This window comes from Solanum lycopersicum, chromosome 10 (assembly GCF_036512215.1).
Source record: "Solanum lycopersicum chromosome 10, SLM_r2.1".
In the NCBI taxonomy this organism is placed as follows: domain Eukaryota; kingdom Viridiplantae; phylum Streptophyta; class Magnoliopsida; order Solanales; family Solanaceae; genus Solanum; species Solanum lycopersicum.
The window spans coordinates 20358949-20365791 of NC_090809.1; positions in this window are offsets into that span (position 1 = coordinate 20358949).

Consider the following 6843-nt stretch of genomic DNA (forward strand, 5'->3'; position numbering starts at 1 on the left):
TAAGAGTCCGTCGTAGGACACTTAGAAAATTTTTGGAGACCCTTATAAGAGGGGTCTCTGACCATTATGACGGTCGTGCAGGACGGACCGTCGTGGGTATGACGGTCCGTCGTAAGAGTCCGTCGTAGGACACTTAGAAAATTTTGAGAGACCCTTAGAAACAGGGTCTTTGACAACCATGACGGTCGTGCAGGACGGACCGTCGTGGGTACGAAGGTCCGTCGTAAGAGTCCGTCGTAAGAGTCTGTCGTAGGACACTAAGAAAATTTTGAGAGACCCTTAGAAACAGGGTCTCTGACAACCAGGACGGTCGTGCATGACGGACCGTCGTGAAGACAACGGTCTGTCGTAAGAGTCCGTCGTAGGACACTTGGAAAATTTTGAGAGACCCTTAGAAACAGGGTCTCTGACAACCATGATGGTCGTGCAGGACGGACCGTCGTGAAGACAATGGTCCGTCACAGGCGTCGTTGGGTAGGGGTGCTAGGGATTGTGCAACGGATCCTACGACGGTCCATCGTGTGTGCGACGGGCCATCATCGGGGTCTCGTGCTGAGAAGCAGTGTTAGAACTGGGGTACCCTATGAATCCCCGATGAACCCACATGGTTGTGTAGTGTTGTGGACCTATATGTGTCTATCCCAACGACCTAAGAAACTACCAAAGCAAAATCACCTATGCCTAGGGTTATCAACATGGCACATACGAACATTTTGAACCTAGGTTTAGACATAAGCATATAAAGGAAATAGTATACGACTAAGAACTAAGCTAATACTAACTACAAAACCAAAATGCAAGATAAATAAGTATAAATGTAGAGACACATACCTTGGAAATGGAGAAGAAGACAAACGGAGAATGATTCTGGCAAGGTAGACACCGACAATAGCAGCACCGACAAGTAGATGATAATGATAAGGCTTAGGTGGTTTTTGGGAGCAATGATCAGTGAGGGGAAGTGTGGAAGTTGAAAAGAGAGGGGAGATGAGGGAAATAAGGAAGTAATGGGGTGGAATATGGAGGGGGGAGTATAAACAGTCAGATTTTAAAAAGGGGCCAGCCGGGTCGGGTCGGGTAGATTTCATTAATCGCGCGACGGTTCCCTGACGACGGTCCGTCGCGCTTGCGACGCCCCGTCGTAGGTTCCGTCGTGTGTGCCCTAATTTCAAAAATGATAGAAATACATACCTGGTGTGACGGATGCATACGACAGTCTGTTGCATTCGCAACGGTCCGTCGTTGTATCCGTCAGTGGCTACTGCGGAGTAGTTTTCTGCAGAATTTTATGGTGATGTGCCTGCAAATTTAAAACCCATTTATAGAAAAAAATGCTACCATTATTAAAAAGACGATAAGTATTGGGTTGCCTACCAACAAGCGCCTGATTTAATGTCGCGGCACGACTGGGGCCACTTGATTACTCAGACTTCATCAAGATGGTATGCCTCGATCACTTCATTCGCCAATTCAGCATGCCCGAGATAGATTTTTATGCGCTGTCCATTCACCTTGAACCGCACACCCTCCTTCGTTTCCAACTCAACTGCTCCATGAGGGAATAGTTGGGTAACCGTGTAAGGACCAGTCCATTTGGACTTGAGTTTACCTGGAAACAAGCGCAATCTGGAATTGAATAGAAGCACTAAATCCCCGACCATAAACTCTTTTCAATTTTGTTGTCATGATACTTCTTCATCTTTTCTTTATATAGGGCTGAGCTTTCATAGGCTTTCAAGCGAAATTTATCAAGTTCATTCAACCCATTTAACCGTTGCTCTGCAGCTTCGCTCCAATCCAATTTTAACTTCTTCATGGCCCACATGGCTTTATGCTCTAACTCAACCGGAAGATGACAAGCTTTCCCATATACAAGTTGGTATGGAGACATACCTATGGGAGTCTTATAAGCTGTCCGATAGGCCCAAAGATCATCATCAAGCCTCCTTGACCAATCTGTTCTACTAGCATTCACTGTTTTGGACAATATCTATTTGATCTCCCGATTCGATACCTCAACTTGCCCACTAGTTTGGGGGTGGTAAGGAGTGGCCACATTATGGCGAACACTGTATTTCTCTAATAACCCCTTGAACAATCTGTTGCAGAAGTGGGAGTCCCCATCACTAATAATGGCCCTTGGAGTGCAAAACGGGAGAATATATTCTTTTTCAAGAATGCAGTGACACTCTTCCCTTCATTGTTTGCGAGGGCTATGGCTTCGACCCATTTAGATACATAATTAACTGCTACAAGAATGTACTTCATCCCATGAGAACTCACGAAAGGGCCCATAAAGTCAATACCCCACACATCAAATAACTCAATCACAAGAATGGGCTATGGCATGCCTCCAATACACTCAACATTTCACATTCTGGCACACAACGCCGAATAAGCCCGTCGGCACAACTCCTATACAAGTATGGTTCATCCTAAAAGAATTTCTTCACATCGTACATGAACTTTTTCCTTTGATGAAAGGACAAGTCTAATGGAACAATATCACTAGCCAGATAGTTCGCAAAATCTGCGAACCATGGAATCAAGTCTTGTGAAGCAGCCAATACATGTTCATCGGGGAAAGTATCATCAATGTCAGTCTTATCCCCTAACTCTCTCATAGCTTCATCCTCTAGACGAGACAAATGATCAGCAACTTGATTTTCAGTCCCTTTTCTATCCAGCACTTCAAAGTCAAATTCTTGCAGCAGTAATACCCAACGAATCAGCCTTGGTTTCGCATCCTTTTTTGCCATCAAATATCTCAATGTTGAATGGTCAGTATGCACTATAACTCTAGTACCTAGTAAATAGGAGCAAAATTTCTCAAAAGCAAAGAATATTGCGAGGAGTTCTTGCTCAGTCACTGTATAGTCCTTCTGGGCTTCATTTAGGGCTTTACTAGCATAGTAAATTGGGTGAAGGATTTTGTTTCTTCTCTGTCCCAATACTACACCAAGAGCCACCCCACTAGCATCGCACATTACCTCAAATGGACTGTTCCAATCCGGAGAAATAATGATAGGCGCAGACACTAATTTCTCTTTTAGCTCACCGAATGCTTTAAGACAGGATTCATCAAAACAAAATTTACATTCTTTCTCCAGCAATTTGAACAATGGGTGTGCAATCTTTGAAAAGTCTTTGATGAATCTCCGATAAAAACCTGCATGCCCAAGAAAGCTTCTCACACCTTTCACAGAGATCGGCGGGGGAAGTCTCTCTATTACCTCAACTTTAGCTCGATCAACCTCTATGCCCTTTTCTGAAATGCGATGACCCAACACAATACCCTCTTTCACCATGAAATTACACTTTTCCCAGTTTAGTACCAAATTGCAGTCTTCACATCTCTTAAGAACCTCAGACAAATTGTTCAAACACCGCTCAAATGAATCACCAACCACAGAGAAATCATCCATAAAAACCTCTATAGTATCCTCCACCATGTCAGAAAATATTGACATCATACATCTCTGAAAGGTTGCGGGTGCATTGCACAACCCAAACGGCATTCTTCTGAACGCAAAAGTCCCATATGGACAAGTGAAAGTGGTTTTCTCTTGATCTTCTGGTGCAATAGAAATCTGATTATACCCCGAATACCCATCAAGAAAACAATACCACCCTTTTCCGGCAAGTCTATCTAACATCTGATCCATGAAGGGCATAGGAAAATGGTCTTTTTCAGTCCATGAGTTCAGTTTACGGTAATCCATACACACCCTCCATCCAGTAACCGGTCTCATTGGAACAAGTTCATTCTTTTCGTTGGGGACCACAGTCATTCCCCCTTTCTTAGGTACACACTGAACTGGGCATACCCAACTACTATCGGCGATTGGATAGATTACTCCAGCATCCAATCACTTGATAATTTCCTTCTTCACAACCTCTTGCATAGGAGGATTCAAGCGTCTTTGGTGCTCAATACTCGGCTTATGATCAGGCATGAGTTGGATTTTATGATAACAAATACCAGGAGGGATCCCAATAATGTCCGCAATGGTCCACCCAATAGCTCTTTTGAACCTTTTTAGTACCTTCACCAAACTCTGAACCTGTTGTTCATCCAGGTCTGATGCAATGATTACCGGCAAAGTGTCACCATTTCCTAAGAATTCATACCTAAGATGAGGTGGGAGAGTTTTTAATTCAACTTTTGGAGCTTCCTCTATAGATGGTTTCGCGGGTGAGGACTCGCGATTCTTCATATCAAGCTCAAATTTCTTCGGTTTAAACCGAACATCACCTCGGTCAAGAGCCGCGACTAGTGACTCATACTCTTCAATGCAATCGCTATCAAAGTTCATTATCACTGCCACTAATGCTTTGACACCTAGACGTTCTTCTATTTGTGTCTCAAATGTCTCACCCATGTTGTAGGATATAGCAGATGCCGATTAGAGCTCACCACTCTGCTTCATGGACCTACAAATATTAAAGGTCACTTCCTCACTGTTCAACCAAAATTTCATCTGCCCCTTTTCCATGTCTACTAAGGCTCTTCCCTTAGCTAAGAATGGCCTCCCAAGGATAATAGGCACTTCAAAATAAACCTCACAATCAAGAATAACAAAATCGGCTGGAAAGATGAATGACTCCACTTTACTAGCACATCATGAAGTATCCCTATGGGTCGTTTTACTGTTCGATCAGACATCAGTAGCCGCATCGCAGTGGTCTTTGGGTCACCCAAACCCAACTTCTTGTAAATCGAGAGGGGCATGAGATTTATGCTTGCCTCCAGATCAGATAATGCTTTCACAAAATGTAATAGCCCGATTGTACAAGGAATAGTCAACGCACCCGGATCTTCTTTCTTTTGGACCAGAGATCTTGTAGCAATAGCACTACAATGCTGCATTCTATCATCATCCTCAAAAGTAACCGATCTTTTCTTTGTGACCAAATCTTTCATAAACTTGGCGTAACCGGCATTTGTTCTAAAGCTTCTACCAAAGGGACATTGATAGAAAGTTGCTTCAACATTGTTATAAAACGCCGATATTTGCCATCCTCAGTCTTTTTCACTAATCTTTGAGGAAATGGGGGTGGTGGCCTAGGCATGGGAGTTACCTTTTTAGGCACTTCAGCATCTTCTACATTGTTATCTTCTAAATTAGCATCAATATTTACCACTTTATCAGTGTCTTTTGTCACCTCATTCTCATTAGATGGCATAGGTGGGTCAATGGTTTGCTTGCCACCGCGAGTAGTAATTGTCATACAATGTCCACCATTTTTCGGATTTTGGACAGTGTTGCTAGGAAGAGTGCCCGGTTGCCGTGTGTTCACAGTTGCAGATAATTGGGCCAATTGTAACTCAAGTTGCTTAATCGATATTGCATGTTTATCAACTTTTTGCCCAATACCCGCTAAATCATTTCTCAACTCTTTATTGTGCTCATCACTAGCATCGAACCTCCTCATCATTTTATGCAACATATCCTCAACTCGCGACATACTACCTCCACCATCCCTAAGAGTAACTTCACAATTTTGAGGAGGAACATAGGGTCCATTCCTGTCGTTTCTATTACCATAGTTACCCCTGTTGAAGTTGTTGTCGCGATTGTAGTTTCCATCTCGGACATAATGACCCTCACGATTGTAGTTACCATAGTTCTGACCTTGGTTCCCTTGACCTTGGCGCCAGTTCTCCTAATTAAAGCCTTGGGCACTTGGTCAGAAACCCCCCCAATCTGTTCATTTACTGCATAGGAATCATCCTCATAATAACACTCATCGATTGGAGGTGGTGGTTTAGACAAGTAGTTGACTGCATTAATCTTCTCTGCACCCCCAGTGACATGTTTTAGTACCAACCCAAGCTCAGTTCTCATCTGAGCCATTTCTTCATGAATATCATCTATGGCTGGGTTGTGAGTGGACTGCACTGCGAAAGTGTTTCTCCCAGTATCAGACTTCCTAGTACTCCAAGCTTTGTTGTTACGGGAGATTTTCTCTAAATTTTTAGCGATCTCCGTAAGGGCATTCTCCATAAGATCCACCTGCTATAGTGTCCAACACCGCTTTATTGTTATCATCCTGTCCCCGATAGAAGTATTCCTTCAGTGACTCATCATCAATACGGTGATTTGGAACACTTCTCAAGAATGAGGTGAATCTATCCCAAGAACTACTAACTGACTCTCCTGGTAGTGCCACAAAGTTATTCACTCTGTCTTTGTGGTTTAATTTCTTGGAGACCGGATAGTAGCGTGCTAAGAAGACATCCCGTAGTTGGTTCCAAGTGAAGATGGAGTTGTATAGGAGCTCAGTAAACCACATAGCAGCCTCTCCCGTCAGTGAGAGAGGAAACACTCTGAGACCTATTACATCTAGATCCAAATCAGGCCTCCCCACACAACTTTTACACACTACCCGTACCTTAGCTATATGGGCATGTGGATCCTTATAAGGTAGCCCTGAAAACAAACCTCTGGCATTGAGCATTTGCATCAGACTACTAGTTACCATAAAAGTGTGGCCTGTGGGTAGAGGAGGCAAAACCAGTGGCCCATCCGAATCTGCTATGTTATCATAGCCTCTGTAGTATGCTTGGGGCCGTGGAGCGGGATTCTGTCCCCTCTGTTGATGTTCACCCGGAGCATCGGGTAATATCTGACCATGAACATGAGCCGGAGCTGGGATGTTCTGGTTTGGATCCTCATCATTGATTCCCAAATTACAATTCATGTTTCGCAGTGTACGCTTTAGCTCGTGATCGTAGGGAAACAACGGTTCTCTTCCTCTCCGTGTATTTGGCATACAAGGAGGATAGTTCTAAAAAGAAATCAAAAACAATAAAATAAAGTAAAATCAAGAAAATATCAA